The following is a 21,049-nucleotide window of genomic DNA, read 5'->3' as shown; positions in this document are numbered from 1 at the left end:
AGGTCTGGTGGCGAGCATACGGGGCGTGAACAGCGACCAGAGCACATTAGTGTCGTTTGTGTTTAGTGTTGTAACCAGGTCTGGTGGCGAGCATACGGGGCGTGAACAGCGACCAGAGCACATTAGTGTCGTTTGTGTTTAGTGTTGTAACCAGGTCTGGTGGCGAGCATACGGGGCGTGAACAGCGACCAGAGCACATTAGTGTCGTTTGTGTTTAGTGTTGTAACCAGGTCTGGTGGCGAGCATACGGGGCGTGAACAGCGACCAGAGCACATTAGTGTCGTTTGTGTTTAGTGTTGTAACCAGGTCTGGTGGCGAGCATACGGGGCGTGAACAGCGACCAGAGCACATTAGTGTCGTTTGTGTTTAGTGTTGTAACCAGGTCTGGTGGCGAGCGTACGGGGCGTGAACAGCGACAGATGGCGAGTGATCACTCTGAAGGACTCGTGTGAGCCAGCGCTATCAGCAACTGACAGAGTTTGAAAGGCGCCTCATAGTGCGTCTCCATTTGGTAGACTGGTCGAATGAAGCAATATCCAGATTTGTGGGGTATTCGGATGTGACAGTGACATGGGAACGTAACGGCAGGCATACTCGTCGTCAAGGTTCCGGTCGACCATATCTGACCACCACAAGGGAGGATCGCCGTATCGTGCACCAAGCACACCATAACCCCTTTCAAATCTGCGCCCGCCAGCCGAGAACAAGCAATGGACTCCTTGCCAAATTCTGTCATCCCGCACCATTGGTCGGAGGCTAGTAGCAGCCGGACTAGAGAATTACAGTCCCATGGGTAGGGTGCCATTAACACCACAATACAAACAGCTGCATTTGAGTAGTGCTGTGAACGGCAAGCGTGGACTGCTGATGAATAGCGTAGCATTGTGTTCAGTGATGAATCCCGGTTTTGCATTACCCCGAATGACCATCGTCTGCGAGTACTGCGGTGACCTGCGGAGAGGTCCCATTCTTTCAGTGTTTTGGAGAGGCACAGCGGTGTTACTCCTGGCGTCATGGCGTGGGGAGCCATCGCGTATGACTTCAGTGGTAGTCATTGAGGGAACTCTGACGGCACAATGGTACGTCATAGCCATTCTGCATCCTCATGTGTTACCTCTGATGCGACAGGATCGTGGTGATCTTTTTCAACAGGACAATGATCGTCCACTTGCCTCTATGAAATGTCTGCTTGATGCTGACGTACTGCCGTAGCCAGAAAAATCCGCAGATCTGACCCGATAGTACATGTGCGCGACCATATCGGACGTCAACGCCGTTCCAGTGCCAGTATCCAGGGTATCAAGGATCAGTTACAACAGTGTGGGTCAGCTTGCCTCAGCAGATGATACAACGGGTTTATGTCACCCTTCCCAACCGAATCAGTGCATGCATCCAGGCCACAGGGGGTGCAGCGTCATACTGATAAGTGGGCTCGTACTGCCAAGTTCTTTGTAAACTTGACTCGATTTTGTAACATCAAGTACCCTCTAAACACGCGAAGTTTCATTTCGTTCCCTCCTCCCCTGGTAGGCGGTTCCGTTTTTATGTCAGACAGTGTATTTAAGGTTAATTTCTTTACACCGAAGCATAGGAAAATGAACACAACGAAAATCGTTCTGATTGACTGCATATCCAAGTGTGGTTGAGGTGCGTGACCAGTCTTAATAATAATAATAATAATAATAAATAATTACCGAGCTCGATAGCTGCAGTCGCTTAAGTGCGGCCAGTATCCAGTATTCGGGAGACAGTAGGCTCGAACCCCACTGTTGGCAGTCCCGAAGATGGTTTCCCGCGGTTTCCCATTTTCACACCAGGCAAATGCTGCTGGGGCTGTACCTTAATTAAGGCCACGGCCGCTTCCTTCCCAGTTCTAGCCCTTTCCTGTCCCATCGTCGCCATAAGACGTATCTGTGTCGGTGCGACGTAAAGCCAATAGCAATAATAATAATAATAATAATAATAATAATAATAATAATAATAATAATAATAATAATAATAATAATAATAATAATAATAATAATTGTACAGGGAGGTACACCTTGACTCCGCTTATTCAAAATAAGCGCTTTTATAAAATCCCCTATCGATCAAAAGGTGAAACTGACAATACCTGAACATGGAACTTTAATCGGAAGATTTTCTTACTGTGTAGTTTCCTAAATACCGAGCTCGATAGCTGCAGTCGCTTAAGTGCGGCCAGTATCCAGTATTCGGGAGATCGTGGGTTCGAACCCCACTGTCGGCAGCCCTGAAAATGGTTTTCCGTATTTTCCCATTTTCACACCAGACAAATGCTGGGGCTGTACCTTAATTAAGGCCACGGCCGCTTCCTTCCCACTCCTAGCCCCTTCCTGCCTCATCGTCGCCATAAGACCTATCTGTGTCGGTGCGATGTAAAGCAAATAACAAAAAAAGTTTACTAAACTGATTGAATTTCTCCATGTTTTGTGCTGCTATATATCAAGAAATTTGGACATTTTTCCACAGATGACGCTACCAAAAGCTCTGATCATGCACTCTGGTGCAAGGTGAAATAACTTATAACGTAAAGAAGTTTTGTATTTCTAGGTTGTCCATAACTGACTCTATGTTCATTTATTTTAAGGTTGGAAACACTTCTTTTTCTTTCCGCCGGGTTTTAATCTAGCCAATCATAAATTTTTGTAATTAGTTTTCAACCATTTTTCCCGCATTTCTTGTTCACTTTGAATTCACCAATAAAATTTGAGAGGGCGGGTCTGGATTAGTCTTGAATTCTATCGAACCTTCCCTGAGAGTATATAAGTTGCGGCTTTTCTAGTTTCCTTGCTAATTGGTCGTCGTCTTTTTAAGTGTGTGTGTGTTAATGCAGGTGGCGGGGCGCCTCTTTCTTCGGCAGCCAGAACATCTACAAGGTAATGGTCACATAAATTCTCTTTTCTGTAGCTATCTCCGCAGCTTTTTCCGAGGGGAAATGTCCGAATCTTTAATTATGTGACAAACTTTTCTAAAATGTAAATTTTTTTCGGCTAATGTAAAAATTTCATAAAGTTTTAACTGTAAATCGGGGATGGAGAGTGTGTTACCCTCTCGAGCTCCCCTTCATCTTGGTTTGAGGTGGCTACGTTTTTGCAACCTTTCGTTTCTGTAATGTATTAAAGTTATTTCCATCCGAGCCACCTCAGTAGGGTGGGAATAGCCCCAGTTTCATCTGCCAAGAGCCCTGTAGGATTTTATATTTCATTATCTGGAGTGCAGGGTATGCCTCCATTTAGTTTGTGTTCGGACGGTTTATTTAACCTGTTCTTTTCTGCAAAGGCCTTGTAGGTTGCGTACTAGATACCCCTGTGTAAAAACCAATTCACTTTGTAAATGGTGGCTTGAGAGGCCAGAGATTGTAAATTTTGATGTAATGTTGCCTTGAGTGGGCCATAAGAAACAGAGAGCCTGTTAGCTCTTTTTCAAAGTTTTGTAAGAGTAACGAGTGTCTCTGGAAGGCTAGATATTGTATTTTGGGAACAAGTGCTCTTGAATTGGGGATTTCTGCCCTTGGCTAAATGACTCCTTGTTTTGAATTAAAGTTTTAAACTGGATCCGGTATCTGTGGAATTGTAAAACTAAAACTAGGGGCTTGAAGCTCAGAATCTGTTAAGTTCACTAATCTTGGATTTTCCTAGTCTGGTTTCAAGATTGCTTTTGTACCTAACTTGTTGTTACGTTAGCTAAGTGAAAATTTGTTAAGTTGTTGTTTTTTGAAGAAATATAACCTTTAGTTCAAGTTTTAAATTAATTTTGATATTGTAGATTCACCGCGGCACCTTCTTTAACCTCTTTCTGCTCCACGGGTATCCCCATAACAATAATAATAATTATTATTATACCGGAGGTACACCTTGTCCGTCCCGTTAAACTGCGCGCCTTCTATAATACCATCTTTGTCATGAAACTGGAACTAGTGCAATACAAGAAACTTGGAGTTTCAACCTTTAGATGTCCCTACCATCGGCCTAAGTGCCCACTCTGGCGGGATTAAGGGCAATTAATTCTAAAGGGAAAGTTAAATTTTACGGGTGGCAAACCTTAAGTCTGTGAAGCTTGTTTTGTTCTTGTGTCAAGGTTGTCAACACTTCTGACCCTTTCTCTCTTCTGTACCTAGCAACCAATCAAACATTTTGTGTATATTTTCTGTAGCCAATGAAAATTGGGGGTGTGTACAGGCATCCAGAGTTCTGGAGACTTCCTCTCGGAAAAGCTACAAAAGCTGGGCCGTATTGTCATCTTCCTCGCTCCGATCTAGTGAGTGCGGCGTGTTGTTCGGAGGCAGGGGCTGCAGGGCGGCGTTCGGAAGGCCTAACAACTCAAGGTAACGGCAGAAATTTCTTAACATGTGATAGCTTCAGAAAGGTAGCTTGAATGGAAGGTTTCAAACTTCTTTAATTGTGTGTAAAGTACTAATTTAAGGTTTTAAATTTAGATTTTCGGCAAATGTTAGGACTCTGTTCAAATCCCTGCTGGGAAACATAAATTGAGGGAACAAAGAGTGATCACCCTCTGTTGAATCGAATTCAACTTGGTACGGGGTGACTAAAATTTCTACCGAGCTCGATAGCTGCAGTCGCTTAAGTGCAGCCAGTATCCAGTAATCGGGAGATAGTAGGTTCGAGCCCCACTGTCGGCAGCCCTGAAGATGGTTTTCCGTGGTTTCCCATTTTCACACCAGGCAAATGCCGGGGCTGTACCTTAATTAAGGCCACGGCCGCTTCCTTCCACTTTCTAGGCCTTTCCTATCCCATCGTCGCCGGAAGATCTATGTGTATCGGTGCGACGTAAAGCAAATAGAAAATACAACAACAATAACTAAAACTTCTAAACCTATAAATTCATAACACTCTTTCGGTATTTAATATTTCTCGTTTAGTCACCCCTCTGTAGTATAGACTTATCCTCCGAAACTTCGGGCCGTAAGCCCATTTAGGGTTTTGTGAGATTTTCTTAAAATGAGTGCAAGTCTTTCGCCTCCTAGCCTTTTGTTCACGGTCGATCGTGTTAAAACCCTTATTTTTACATTAAAGCCATTTAGAATTGGCATTCATTGCCCCTGTTTATTTGATAATCGTTTATAGACGAATGTGTAACAGACTGTTGAACAGACAAGACGGTAAGAAAGTTGTGCCTCTGAGAACTGGAGCTCAAACTCCTAGACGATGTGAGTGGAGCAAACATGCTCTTGTAAAACGGTATCTGATTAGAGCTATATTGCACATCCTCTCCAGATATTGTACCTGCTTTTTGGACTTACATTCCGCTGTTGTTATCAGAACTAACGGACTCATTTGTTTTTCTATTTAACTGTTATTTGTTTCAAATATTCTATTTATTAAATTGTAAAAAAAAAAAGAAGAAGGAAAGAACTAAAATTTCTAATTTTAGTGCTTTAACTTATGCTCTGGTCATTTCCTTGTCCGCCCATACGCCACTGACCTTCTTACACCTCTCTGTTTCACGATATTCCCGTAATAATAATAATAATAATAATAATAATAATAATAATAATAATAATAATAATAATAATAATAATAATAATAATAAGGAAGATGCGCCCAATGGGAATAGGAGTACATTACAACTGCGTCAGTGAAGCTGTTCTGTTGGTACATTTTATGACGTGATATTTTTCACACTTTTTTCGCACAAACCGCGAATGCACTCGTCCGTTGTCTGCTGGAACGACTTCAGACTGCAAATTCGGTGGTGGAAACCATGCATTGCTAAACGTATGGATAGGAAGAGCATTGTCAGGTACGTGGTATTAGAACTAGGCTATCGACATCAAAGACTGGTACATTGCATTGATTCTTTTGTGTCTGATGCGTTAATATCGCGACACACAAACGGAGACTGAATTGGACCCATATGAGCCTTTTACATAGGGTTACTAGAAGGTCATGGGTGTAAAGGCGGACAAATAACTTTTGAAAAGCAAGACAAAGTAGGACATACAAAAACTGTTGAAGTTTACACTTTTCCAATTCGAAACAAAGATTTGTACTGTAATAGGCCTACCCTACTTCCGCATCAGTGCGACCCTCTTTGATGCATTTGTATTTCATCTGCAACTCTTCAGTAAACTTACACTATGCAATAGGGAACAATATTAGAATAATGCGTAAACGATACTCAGACGGTTCAAATCTTCAAGCTAACACATTAAGTAATCTGCTCAAAATATATAATTTTTCCATGTGCTGCAACATAAATGCCTTGCCTTTTTTTCCATTTCGTTCTTAAAACTTCAGATTTCTATTTTATTGGTTTCTCGGTATATGTTGTTGATATTTTGTCATTAGTCAAGTTTCAGAACATACGATATCGTCATGAGAAAGTTTCCAACATAATCATTTTCGAAACTTCCACTAATCCTTGCTGCTCTTCCGTCCGAATTCCTATACAGCTTCCTCCTTTTCACTCTTTCTAAATTCAAGTCCTTCCTCAAGATCTTATGATTAGATTTCTCAGCTTCACAGTTTGAACACTTGATGAGTGTTGGCTCTGGGGGGTGGTCTTCCAATTTATGATTCCATCCTTCTGAATTCTTCGTTCTATGACGTTGACGACATTCCGTAAGTCAGATGGCCCTCTCTTCGACAGTGTGCAGATTCAGCAACACGTGTTGAATTCACCCGCGAAGCGATCTGATCTGCTAAAACGACAAGGGCGTGAAATATCGAATTATTTGTTTCGATTTATTTATCACTACGTCCAACTCTCATATACACGGTCCACCACCCTGTGTACCATCTCTCGCGTATGCAATCGTAGCATTCGTAAACAAGTTTCTCTCTTTCTCTAAGGAAGAAGAGTAAAGACTGGAGGTGCACTATGCTTCCGAGATCGACACGTATGGAGTAGATTTAAAGACGCTGGCTACTGCAGTTTTTGAATGTCCCGAATTAAGAAAGACTTCCCTCTTCTCAAAATCTTCTTTCATTTGCTTCCACCTAACAGCAACAGCCTATCTTGCACACAATCTCTACTCACGAAGAACAATCTCCTCGGAACTTCTTGGCTCTCTTTGTATTCCCCGTGCATGTTTCTGTTTCGATACAGCGAAGTCTTTAAATTGTAGAACCGCCACTTCCTTGTAGTGAACTGGTAACCTCTGATTAGTAAAGGCTGAACTAATTCGTCAAACACCTGAGGAATTGCGGACTCGCTTCTTTGTTCGAAATATAGCCTTCAGTACGTCCAAATTCGCCTCGTCTCAAGCGCACTGACGATCGATCATTCTCATCACTATACGAGTATTGTTCTGACACACCAATTTTCTTCTGTTTTAAACACAACCATTTCTCCAAACATCTTTGACCTTCTATAACAGTACCCACTATATTGTATAAAGCACAGTCGTCTCATTGATCTCCTTGTCGTAAGGAAGCTCGCGGATGACAAGAAAATCTACATCAGCTATGGGTGTCTACAGCTCTAACAAGCATTTGAAGTATAGATATTAATGTACATCATACATCTTCATTATAGACTGTTGTGCCTTTCAGCGTTCAGTCTGCAAGCCTCTGTGAATTTTCTACTCGCCACAACAATCCTCTATTTGTAACTAATCCTGTCCCCTCGTTTAGTTCTATACCCTTATCTTTAAATCATTGGAAACTGAGTCTAACCATCGTCGTCTTGGTCTCCCTCTACTCTTTTGCCCTCCATAACAGAGTTCATTATTTTCCTAGGTAACCTATCCTCCTCCATTCGTCTCACACGACCCCACCACCGAAGCCCGTTTATGCGTAGAACTTCATCCATCTAGTTTATTCCTAACTTAACATTCATTTTATAATTCCCAGTACCCTCCTACAATTGCTCCCACCTGTTTGTAAGAACAATCATTCTCGCTACTTTAATGTCCGTTAGTTCTAACTTATGAATAAGACATCATGAGTCCACCTAGCTTTCACTCCCATAAAGCAAAGTTGGTCTGGCAATAGACCGATGTGAGCTGACTTCTCAACTGCGAGCTCACTGCATTGGCTTTTCTGCATCTTGAATCAATCTCACTTACTACACTACCATCCTGGGAGAATACACATCCTAAATGCTTGAAATTATCTGCCACTTCCAGCTTTGTATTCACTGACATCAATTTAGTCTTAGAAAGTATATTTTCATACCGAACTGATTGCATCTATTTTCAAGTTCCAAGATCTTAGACTGCCGTTAAGACCATGTGATGCCCGGCTCCATGCCTAATGGTTAGCGTGCCGGCCTTTGGTCCAGATCGTCCCGGGTTCGATTCCCGACCGGGTTCGGGGATGTTAACTTAGTTGGTTAATTCCATTGGCTCGGGGGTTGAGTGTGTGTGGCTTATTCAGCATTAGAAACAATGTTAGGTAGGGCCCTCATCTTCACAGACATGCAGGTCGCCTAATAGACCCGCACCAGGTCTCTCCGGGGGCTATACGCCATTGTTATTACCTAAGTGAATCCATCCCTGCCACTTAATACCTTTCAGCAAATGTTCGATGTAAACTATGAACAATAAAAGGTGAAGGATTACAGCCTTGTCTAATCCCTGGAAGCACCTTGGTCCAAGAACTCATTCTAATGTCAATTCTCACTGCAGACTAATTGTCAACATAAATGCCTTTGATTGTTTATAATAATCTAGTCCCCAGGTACTCTGTTATATGTCTTCTCTAGACCTACGAAACATAGACATAACTGTCTATTCCTCTCGTAGCATTTATAAATTACCTACCTCATACTGAACATCTGATCCTGGCAGCCCCTCTGTGATCTGAAACCACTGATCGCACCCTTCTCCCAACATGCAAGTGTACACTTTGTCTGGTATACTGATTAATTAGATACCTCGACAGTTGTTGCAATCCTTCCTGCTCCCTTGCTTGTAGATAGGTGCAATTACTGCTTTTGTCCAATCTGAAGGTACCTTACCAACACTCCATGCAAATCTTACTACTCTATGAAGCCATTTTATTCCTGCTTTCCAACTATACTTCACCATTTCAGTTCTAATTCCATCTATGCCTGCTGATTAATGACAATGGAGTTTATTTGCCATCCCTTCTACTTCAACGAGTGTAATTTCACCACCATCATTGTCCTCCTCCCCATGATCTCGGTTGTTTGCGACATCTCAACGTAGATACCATTTTACGCTGAGAAGATATTCAAAATATTTCTTTCACCTCTCCGGAGATTTCCTTGGATCTATTATGAGTTCACCTGATTTCCCCAAAACAGAATTCAATTCCTTTTCCCCCTCCATTCCTAAGATTCGTTATTACTGTCCAGAAAGATTTCCCTGCTGCTTGGCCTAGTCTTTCTAGGTTATTAACGAAAACTTCCCACGGCTTTTTCTTGGATTCGAGAACTATTTGTTTAGCTCTGTTCTTTTTACTTTTACAAGCTTCTCTCACTTTATCATTCCACCAAGAAGTTCGCTTTTTCCTATCTTTACACACAGTTGTTCCTAGGCATTCCTTTGCTGTTTCTACTACAGCATCCCTCTATGCCACCCATTCTCTTTCTATACCCCGAATCTGCTTACTGTTCGCTGTTTGGAACTTTTCACTATTTATATCCATGTACTTTTGTCTAATTTCCTCGTTCTGAAGATTTTCTACCCTTCTCCGTCTACAGACATATTTCACTTTCTCTATCCTAGGCCTAGAGATACTTAGTTCACTACTTATCATCAAGAAATCTCCCGAATACCCTCGTATTCTTGACAGATTTCCTGAATTGGAAGTCGGTTATAATATAGTCTATTATGGAACTGGTGCCCCTACCTTCGCATGTGCAGCGGTGAACAGCCTTATACTAGAAAAATGTATTTGTAACTGCTAATCCTACACTATCACACAAGTCCAGCAAACTGTTCCCATTCCTAGTAGCGTCCATATCTTCGCCGCATTTGCCAATCACGCTTTCGTATCCTTCAGTTCGATTTCCAACTCTCGCATTGAAGTCGCCCATTAGCACTATTCTCCCCTGACTGCGATATCACTCAATGCTTCATAGAACTTGTCAACATCCTCAACTGCATCGTCACAAGATGAATAGACGGAGACAATTCTCGTCCTAATTCTTCCAACCACCAAATCTAACCACATCATTCGCTCATTTACGTACTTAACAGAAACTGTCTTCTGTGCAGTAGTATTCCTGATGAACAGTCCTACACCAGTACACCCGTCAAGTACATTTTATAATCTCCTGTCTCATCCTCGATATCACCCCTTACCCAAATATCATTAACTCCTAACACATCCTGACGCATCCTCTTTGCTGAATCATCCAGTTCTACTTTCTTTCTTCTGTAAGCCCAATTCATATTGATAGCTTCCCAACGAATTCCATTTCGTTCGCCAAGTTGTTTCCAAGGAGTCCCTCGCCTGTCAAATGGGAGTGGGACTCTGTTACTCCCATAGGTCCGAGGTTTGCTTAAAACTTTCTGAGTGTGGTCGATGGAAAAGTCTGTGAAGCAGGATGCTACACTTACTTACACATAGTATAGGTGAGGAACTCTCCCTTAATGGGTTACGGACCACCGGTGGATTGTATAGCCCTAGCCACCTGAGCACAAGGAGACCCATGATTCAGAATATGTCCGAGATGCCCACTCCCATTCCGTAGCAACTGTTATCCCGAAACTCAGGACCACTTACTAAGCCACTCAGCCGTTGCCCATGGTTCACGAAATAGGACTAGTACCCACACTATGAACCATTAGATACTAATGTTATTTGGAATAATAGTTCAAGAGAAAGAGAGTTGGGAAAAATGGCGCTCCTAGACTTACCACAACTGGGCAACGCCCTAATTGGCATCCCCCTGCTGCATGAAAATTTGAAAAGCTGCTGTAAATTTACAGTGATCGCGAGAGAGACTCTTCACAAATGAGACACAACCATTTATAGAGGCTGAAGAAGGATAACGACTTCTCTACAGAAATGGGTGTAAACAGTTGATTCGATAGAGCGTTGGCAGCAGATTCAGTTCGTCAATCTTCTGGAACTTGCATATCATTATAATAAAGATAAGATGTAAGCCTTTTCAGGCGTCTGAGTAAAAGAGAAGAAGAATAAGAAGAAGTGGAGCAAGGAATGAAGGAAGGGAGGGAAAGAAAAAGTGACGAAGGAAAAGAAGATGGAACCAGAGTTTCGTTTTTAGGCCTGAGGCTAGACTAATAAGGCCCTACCCACTGACGCTAGGGTGTAAGCTGGTGAATTTATCAGAAGCCCATTAGAAGAGACGCAATCCGATAACTGCATACGGGAAATAAATCTCCACAGTGGAACTATTGCCGTCCTAGCAACGACGGTTTCATGGAGTAATCGACTGAAAAGTGCTGCACCTTGTTTGTGTGTGTTCTATTGGTATGAAAAATCTGATTCCCTCATGGGGAACATAGACATACCATCACATATCACTGTCAAAAGTAGACAAAAGGATCCAAAAGTGTGGAAGAGCATCGCTCTCTGGTGGTGTGTCGACCTTCGGATCTCAAAATCACCAGTTTGTACCCGAGTGCGATGATTGGATCTTGAAGTCAGGTCAGCGCTCTGTGCCCTACGACAACGTTGTCACTGGTTGCGACAAGTCTGTGATCATAGCTGCGCGTCCTCAAAACTTGAAGGTCAGTCCTCTCTGCGAATATTGCCTGTGTCTCAAACTATCGACATGAATCAAAAGGAATCTCGGTGAGAGAATGTATTCCTGTGTATCATTATTACTCATATACAACACATATTTAAATATAGCAAATATTATCTGCTTATAGTAAGATTGTATTTATTAGTAAAATGTTTGGGAGTACAATTTTATATTCCATATGGTTGCCAACATACTGCTGCTCTACTGTGCTGAACCTCCTGCTGTTCTGTCAATTGCGGTTGCACTATACGATTTCGGGTGGCGTAAGCGCATACGATGTAAACATTTGATGTCTATTGGATACAGTTAAATACAAGCGAGTAGTGGTTCTGCCTTCTGGTTGTGTAAAACTATTTATGATTGAGGGAGCATTGGCCCAGAGGCTAAAATGAAACGTTAAACTTGATTAATTGACATGCAGGCAGCCCAAAAGACGTCAATTAAAAAGGTCCGCACACAGTAGCTGAGAGCACTGTGATAATTATTATTTTCTTAGCCTCGTTATACCAACAGGGGAGCTGCCTGATACGAGGGGCTGAGTTTCCAGTCACTAATGCCAAGTAATAATCTGAGGATTCCGTTACGCTTACCACGCGCTCTCCAATATGTGCAGGCAAGTTACGGCTCACAGAGGGCTGTAAATGCACTCTTGACACCTTCCTCATGTAATTTGGAATTTGAAACGCGACCGGCTTAGTGAGAGGCCAGTCGGCTACTATGTCCCCCACGATTTGTGCCCAAGTTATTGTTTTAACACGAGATAAGCAACACTGAAAAATGTATTATTTCATGGTTCGAAATTCTAAACATGAGAGTTAACAGGCTTGTGCCGCGAGAAACCAATCTAACTTCTGAAGAACTTGGCATTTCACGAAGACCTGACTTCGTAGCCTGGGAACGATTCACTCGTTCATTAAGATTAGACTCTGAGGAAGAGCTTTGCGAAAGAGGAAATACTGTATATCCATTTATTTATCTTGGACTGTTAGCGTTTAGCACTTCAATCTGCAAGTCACAGTGCTCTGTTCGCGGCACTGTGGTATATTCGGAAGATGTTTACGAAGTTTTGTAAATCATCCTGAGTTAGTCAAACACTACATCAAAGAACGGCCATTCGCGCGTTGAATGGCTTCCTCAAAAAATGAAACGAGATAATTTATGCGATTCATAGCCGAGCTGAGTGGCTCAGACGGCAACGCACTGGCTTTCTGAGCCTAAACTGGCGAGTTTATCCCGGCTCAGTCCATTGGCATTTGATGATGCTCGAACACCCCAGCCTCGCGTCGGTAAATTTACGAACTAGAACTCGTGCGGGACAAAATTATCTGTTCCTAGGCCGTAGCTAGGACGAAGGAAAACGATTATTACTATTATTATTATTGTTATTATTATTATTATTTCACCGATTTTGTCCTGCTTTGGACAACAGTCGAGTTTTTCTTCTCCCAGAACTTCTTCATTTCGCTGTAGTTCCTCTGGCCATATATTCTTGGTCTTTTCATTTTTCTCTTCTTGGAATCCTTTGAATTTATAAATAATAGCTCGACACATACTCTATTAGGATTGTTGCCAACTTCCTCCATGAACTACCTGTTTCGTAGTTGCTTTCAACATGGTGATGTAGTCTCAGTCTCCTCTTCACTGTCTGGCACAGATAATTACTTCTCCTATTTTAATCTTGAAAACATTTCTTAGTAGACAAAGGCTACTACGAAAAACGTAACATTAATCAATTCCCTCAAGTGTCCCGAAAGTTGAAGGACTAAAGGGCGCGGAAAGCTCTATCAAACTAAATAAAGCAAATTTCGAAAATCACTTCCGGCAGTTCCGGGGAAAATCGCATGAAAACACTTGTTTCTTTACCCTTTCTTTTTTTATTCATATCCTAGCTAAATTAACTTATTTACATAATTCTTTCTGTAATGTGTTCCTTGGTTTAATACCATAAGGCTTTTTTAATTTTTGAAAAATATCCACGCCCAAGGCAGTTATAAGGGCTTAAGTGAAACTCTGCGCTCGTAGTTGTGCTTAAACAAGAATCCATTGACTTACATTAGCGCTCGTAATGGTAGAAAAATGCAAACTGCTAATCTAATCGACCAAATAAAGATGATTAAGAAAAAGGATTGTATATTTTAGGAATAAATATAGAATATCATTATATTTTATTTACCTAAAACTCGTAGCTCGTATCCCTAGGATGTGTTCAACATGGAGTTACTTTCCTGCATTCCATGTAGCACCTTTACTTTTGTAGGTCCTAAGATATTTCTGCCGGCCCCGTGGTGTAGGGGTAGCGTACCTGCCTCTTGCCCGGAGGCCCCGGGTTCGAGTCTCAGCCAGGTCAGGGATTTTTCTCCCGACCTGAGGGCTGGACCCGGTCTCGAAAGTCCAGAATAACGGCCGAGGGGATGCATCGTGCTGACCACACGGCCCTTCGTAATCGTAGGCCTTCGCGCCGAGCAGCGGTCGCTGGGCAGGCCAAAGCCCTTTCAAGGGCGTTAAGTGCTGTGGGGTTTGGTTCTTTTAAAGATCTTTCTCAATATTTTTCTTTCTTTCTTCTCCATCTCCTCCATTTATCCTTTCTTGTTCAGTACCAGACATTCTGAAGTGTAGAATCCCTCTGGTTTGACAACCGTGGTATAGTGTCTAATCTATGCTCTATTAGACCTCTTCGCCGCTGATCGCTCCTCCTAGCCACATATTGATATGCAGTCCATCAGAACATTTCCGTTGTGTACATTTTCCTATGCTAGAGCGTAAAGGAAATTAACCTTAAATATGTCATAATTTAGGAGTGGGTAAACATGTCACCCAAAGATACATCCTTGCAGGTACGGTACAGTAAGGTTCATTTCCCTTTACACCACAGCACAGGAAAATTGTTCCGATATACTGCATATCAATATGTGGCTGGGAGGCGTGACCAGTCTTGGACAGGAAGAGCATCGTCACAGTCACGGTTTTGGATAGTTCTGCACCAATCTATAGACTAGCTCTATGTTTGCTTCGTTATCAAGCCCATCCGGCTGGATGCATCTAGCAAGATATTTAAATTTATCCGACCTTTTGATTTTCCTATATTTTTGTTTAAAGACCCTTTTACAGTATTTATCATGTTTGTATTTTTAGTGCTCTGTTTTTTCGTATGAGATTCAGAGTCCTGTTTTTCTGCGATTTCGTGTAAATTTTCGGTCGTTATTCGGCCTCATCTTTTATGTTTTACTAGTAATGCCATATGACCAGAGAACGCTAAGCAATCCACATTCGTACCCTCCTTCCAGAGATTCATTATATCCCTTCTTATTGTATGATTTTCCTCCATGTTGCTTTTTCCAGGATGATGTTAGACAAAAACAGTCATAGTCCTTCTCCTTGACTGACTCCTGACTTAATCTCAGGTAGCTTCGAGATTTCCTCATGAAATGGACTTTTTGAGATGATTTATGTTAGTTTTTGAATTACTGTTACTATTCTTCTTATTATTATCATCATCGTCTTTATGTCGAAGCTTTCGAAATTAACTTGAAACCATCTGTGCTGGATGGAACGACGCGAACATCTTACAGCTGGCTCCAAATAGGACTGCTTTGTATGGAAGTCTCTTAACCGTTTACCACAAGGTGGGGTTTCGTATCAGAAGACATCAAGTACGTCTGTAACCGTCTTCCTGTTAAGAACAGGACTTGATTCTTACCCTAGGTTTGGTGCAATTCTGGAATTAAAAAAAATTCATTAATGAATTTGATCGCATCATTGCATTTTTTCTATTTGCGTATTGTACCCTTCACTGATCATCATCTCTCTGGACTTCGGGATCGTAAGCAAATACTCACGGATTATTATATGCCTCGGGGGTTTTATCAATCAATCAATCAATCAATCAATCAATCAATCAATCAATCAATCAATCAATCAATCAATCAATCAATCAATCAATCAATCAATCAATCAATCAATCAATCAATCAATCAATCAATCAATCAATCAATCAATCAATCAATCAATCAATCAATCAATCAATCAATCAATCAATCTTGATCTGTATTTAGGGCAGTCGCCCAGGTGGCAGATTCCCTATCTGTTGCTTTCCTAGCCTTTCCTAAATGATTTCAAAGAAATTGGAAATTTATTGAACGTCTCCCTTGTTAAGTTATTCCAATCCCTAACTCCCCTTCCTATAAATGAATATTTGCCCCAGTTTGTCCTCTTGAATTCCAACTTTATCTTCATATTGTGATCTTTCCTACTTTTATAAACGCCACTCAAACTTATTCGTCTACTAATGTCATTCCACGCCATCTCTCCGCTGATAGCGCGGAACATACCACTTAGTCGAGCAGCTTTTCTTCTTTCTCTCAATTCTTCCGAACCCAAAGTTTGCAACATTTTTGTAACGCTACTTTCTTGTCGGAAATCACCCAGAACAAATCGAGCTGCTTTTCTTTGGATTTTTCCAGTTCTTGAATCAGGTAATCCTGGTAATACTGAAAGCATAATCTAGTTGAGGTCTTACCAGAGACTTATATGCCCTCTCCTTTACATCCTTACTACAACCCCTAAACACCCTCATAACCATGTGCAGATATCTGTACCCTTTATTTACAATCCCATTTATGTTATTACCCCAATCAAGATCTTTCCTTATATTAACACCTAGATACTTACAATGATCCCCAAAAGGAACTTTCACCCCATCAACGCAGTAATTAAAACTGAGAGGACTTTTCCTATTTGCGAAACTCACAACCCGACTTTTAACCCCGTTTATCGACATACCATTGCCTGCTGTCCATCTCACAACATTTTCGAGGTCACGTTGCAGTTGCTCACAATCTCGTAACTTATTTATCACTCTATAGAGAATAACATCTTCCGCAAAAAGCCTTACTTCCGATTCCACTCCTTTACTCATATCATTTTTATATATAAGAAAACATAAAGGTCCGATAATACTGCCTTGAGGAATTCCCCTCTTAATTATTACAGGGTCCGATAAAGCTTCACCTACTCTAATTCTCTGAGATCTATTTTCTAGAAATATAGCAACCCATTCAGTCACTCTTTTGTCTAGTCCAATTGCACTCATTTTTGCCAGTAGTCTCCCATGATCCACCCTATCAAATGCTTTAGACAGGTCAATCGCGATACAGTCCATTTGACCTCCAGAATCCAAGATATCTGCTATATCCTGCTGAAATCCTACAAGTTGAGCTTCAGTGGAATAACCTTTCCTAAAACCGAATTGCCTTCTATCGAACCAGTTATTAATTTCACAAACATGTCTAATATAATCAGAAAGAATGTCTTCCCAAATGTTACATACAATGCATGTCAAACTTACTGGCCTGTAATTTTCAGCTTTATATCTATCACCCTTACCTTTATACACAGGGGCTACAATAGCAACTCTCCATTCATCTGGTATAGCTCCTCCGACCAAACAATAATCCAATAAGTACTTCAGATATGGTACTATATCCCAAACCAATGTCTTTAGTATATCTCCAGAAATCTGATCAATTCCAGCCGCTTTTCTAGTTTTCAACTTTTGTATCTCATTGTAAATGTCATTGTTATCATATGTAAATTTTATTACTTCTTTGGCTTTAGTCTCCTCCTCTATCTCGACATTATCCTTGTAACCAACAATCTTTACATACTGGTGACTGAATATTTCTGCCTTTTGAAGATCCTCATAAACACACTCCCCTTGTTCATTAATTGTTCCTGGAATGTCCTTCTTGGAACCTGTTTCGGCCTGAAAATACCTATGTATACCCTTCCATTTTTCACTAAAATTTGTATGACTGCCAATTATGCTTGCCATCATGTTATCCTTAGCTGCCTTCTTTGCTAGATTCAATTTTCTAGTAAGTTCCTTCAATTTCTCCTTACTTCCACAGCCATTTCTAACTCTATTTCTTTCCAGTCTGCACCTCCTTCTTAGTCTCTTTATTTCTCTATTATAATAAGGTGGGTCTTTACCATTCCTTACCACCTTTAAAGGTACAAACCTGTTTTCGCATTCCTCAACAATTTCTTTAAACCCATCCCAGAGTCTGTTTACATTTTTATTTACCGTTTTCCACCGATCACAGTTACTATTTAGAAACTGCCTCATGCCTGCTTTATCAGCCCTATGGTACTGCCTAATAGTCCTAATTTTAAGACCTCCCTTTCTATCACATTTATTTTTAACTACCACAAAAACAGCTTCATGATCACTAATACCATCTATTACTTCAGTTTTCCTATAGAGCTCATCTGGTTTTATCAGCACCACATCCAGGATATTTTTCCCTCTGGTTGGTTCCATCACTTTCTGAATCAGCTGTCCTTCCCATATTAACTTATTTGCCATTTGTTGGTCATGCTTCCTGTCGTTCGCGTTTCCTTCCCAATTGACATCTGGCAAATTCAGATCTCCCGCTACAATCACATTTCTTTCCATGTCGTTTCCCACATAGCTGACTATCCTATCAAATAATTCCGAATCCGTGCTACCCTTTCCCGATCTGTACACTCCAAATATATCAAGTTGCCTATTATCTTTAGAAATGAACCTTACACCTAGAATTTCATGTGTCTCATATTTAACTTTTTCGTAGCTTACAAATTCTTCTTTCACCAGAATGAATACTCCCCCTCCCACTATTCCTATCCTATCTCTAGAATACACACTCCAGTGCCGTGAGAAAATTTCTGCATCCATTATATCTTTTCTGAGCCATGATTCAACTCCTATTACAATATCTGGTAAATATATATCTATTAAATTACTTAATTCTATCCCTTTCTTTACAATACTTCTACAGTCAACACTAACAATCTCCGCTTTCTTAAACTTCACCCGTGCTGCATTTACCAGATCCCACACATCTCCAACTATGTTGGTACTTATATCAGCTTGCCTTACGTTGTTGGTACCAACGTGAAACACTACCACCTTCTCCTTCCCCTCCTCCTTCTCTTCTACTTTCCTCAACATCTGCCTCAAACTAATTCCTGGATAACATTCTACCCGTTTCCCTTTCCTCCACACACTTTCCCCACGTGTCTAACGATGGAATCCCCCATGACCAGGGCCTCAACCCTACCCACCTCATTTGATCCCCACCCCTCCTGGTCAGTCCTATCTTTCCTGATAGCTGCAGAAGCTACTTCCTCCTCCGTTTTCTCCTTCTCATGACCCTGTTCCACCTGTCTTTTCCTAACCTCTACTATACATTTCCCTTTCCTACCTTTTCCCTTCCTCTTACTTCCACACATCTCACCAACAGTTCCCTGTCCCTTATCTTCCCTCTGGTGATCTACCTGGAGTGACTCGTACCGATTTCTCACAGACACCTGTCCTGAATTCTGATCCTGAAAGGAGCCCTTAGCCTGAAATCTCCTTCCCCTTTTTCCTCTATAGTCACTTCATGTAATTATTGAAGGAATACGAAGAAATTCATAACTACTTAAAGAAAATAAAACTGTTTTGCCGACTCATTTTAATAAAAACCGTATCTAAATTTAAAGGAAATTATTTTCAAAAGTCTTTACTTTGAACTTCATGAAATTTTACATTACAGTAAATGCGAATAGAAAAATAACAAACAAAACAACATAATCATTGTCTAAAATGACTGATAAATGCATTGGTTCCCTCGCGCTTTTGCTTTCGTGGCCTATTTGATGATCACTACACGACATATAACCTGGAAATTAAAAGTCGTGTTTAAAAACCGAAGCCGTTGGTCAAATTAGTCTCTCGTGAACGATCCTCAAACTTTCCTTTCCGACTTTTCAGGCGCTTGCTCTATAAACCGGCGTTTAGTCTTAGGCCTGACATTGGACTCATCAGAGGGGGATGTGACTGACGCTGGGGGGTATGTAGGTGATGATATTGCTTGTTGTTTAAAGGGGCCTAACATCTAGGCCATCGGCCCCTACTACTGCTAAATGTCTTCATTCCTCCCCTAAAGGGGCCTCTTAAACGGTGACGCGTCTCTCAGGCCAGAAGATTTGTACCGAAGAAGGAGATGTGCGGAGAAAGCGAGGGGTTTGATGGCAGTGACCTTTACCAGGAACTGTCCCGGCATTCGCCTTAGTGCAGGAGAACGGAGAGGCAAGTGCAGGGGCTCCCTTCCCACTCCTAGCCCTTTCCTCTCGCACCGTCACCATAAGACTTATCTGTTGTGTCGTTGCGACATAAAGCAACCAGTAAAAAAAAATGGACCCTTAATTTGAAATGTAATGACGTCGAATCCAACTTGAGCAATTCGTGAAATTATTAGCCATCATTTGATGAAGTGAAATGTGCTCCTTAACCAAGCATAGTGCTCAAACTTCAGTATAATAACTGAGACGTGCAAATGTGACTGCATCACTTTAATGAACATTAACTGCACGGAATTAACTGAGAATGCTTGAATAAACTCATGAAATGAACTATGTTCAACTAAACAAGTAAACAAGAAATAATACGTTTACGTTAAAATCATATATGGTTTAATTAAATAATAATGTTATTGGCTTTACGTCGCACTGACTACTTTTACGGTTTCCGGAGACGCCGATTTGCCAGAATTTAGTCCTGCAGGAGTTCATTTACGTGCCAGTAAATCTACCGACACGAGATTGACATACCACCGGACTGAGCCAGGATCGAACCTGCCAAATTGTGGTCAGAATGCCAGCGCCTCAAACGTGTGAGCAATGCAGACCGGCGTTTACCTAAATAAACATTATCGGTAATTCATTTTTCAAGTTGATTCCGACTACAGTTATATACACTGACTGACAGAGCAAATGCAACACCAAGAAGGAGTGGTCAGAACTTTATGCCAATTGCAGGGTAGACTGACCTCACTGAGGTATGCTCATGATGTGAAATGCGCCGCTGTGCTGCGCACGTAGCGAACGATAAATGGGACACGGCGTTGGGGAATGGCCCACTTCGTACCGTGATTTCTCAGCCGACAGTCATTGTAGAACGTGTTGTCGTGTGTCACAGGACACGTGTATAGCTAAGAATACCAGGCCGCCGTCAACGGAGGCATTTCCAGCAGACAGACGACTTTACGAGGGCTATGGTGATCGGGCTGAGAAGGGCAGGTTGGTCGCTTCGTCAAATCGCAGCCGATACCCATAGGGATGTGTCCACGGTGCAGCGCCTGTGGCGAAGATGGTTGGCGCAGGGACATGTGGCACGTGCGAGGGGTCCAGGCGCAGCCCGAGTGACGTCAGCAAGCGAGGATCGGCGCATACGCCGCCAAGCGGTGGCAGCCCCGCACGCCACGTCAACCGCCATTCTTCAGCATGTGCAAGACACCCTGGCTGTTCCAATATCGACCAGAACAATTTCCCGTCGATTGGTTGAAGGAGGCCTGCACTC

The sequence above is a fragment of the Anabrus simplex genome, chromosome 2, assembly GCF_040414725.1.
Source record: "Anabrus simplex isolate iqAnaSimp1 chromosome 2, ASM4041472v1, whole genome shotgun sequence".
In the NCBI taxonomy this organism is placed as follows: Eukaryota; Metazoa; Arthropoda; class Insecta; order Orthoptera; family Tettigoniidae; genus Anabrus; species Anabrus simplex.
The sequence above is the reverse complement of the archived record's forward strand: the minus strand, read 5'-3'. Positions refer to the sequence as shown.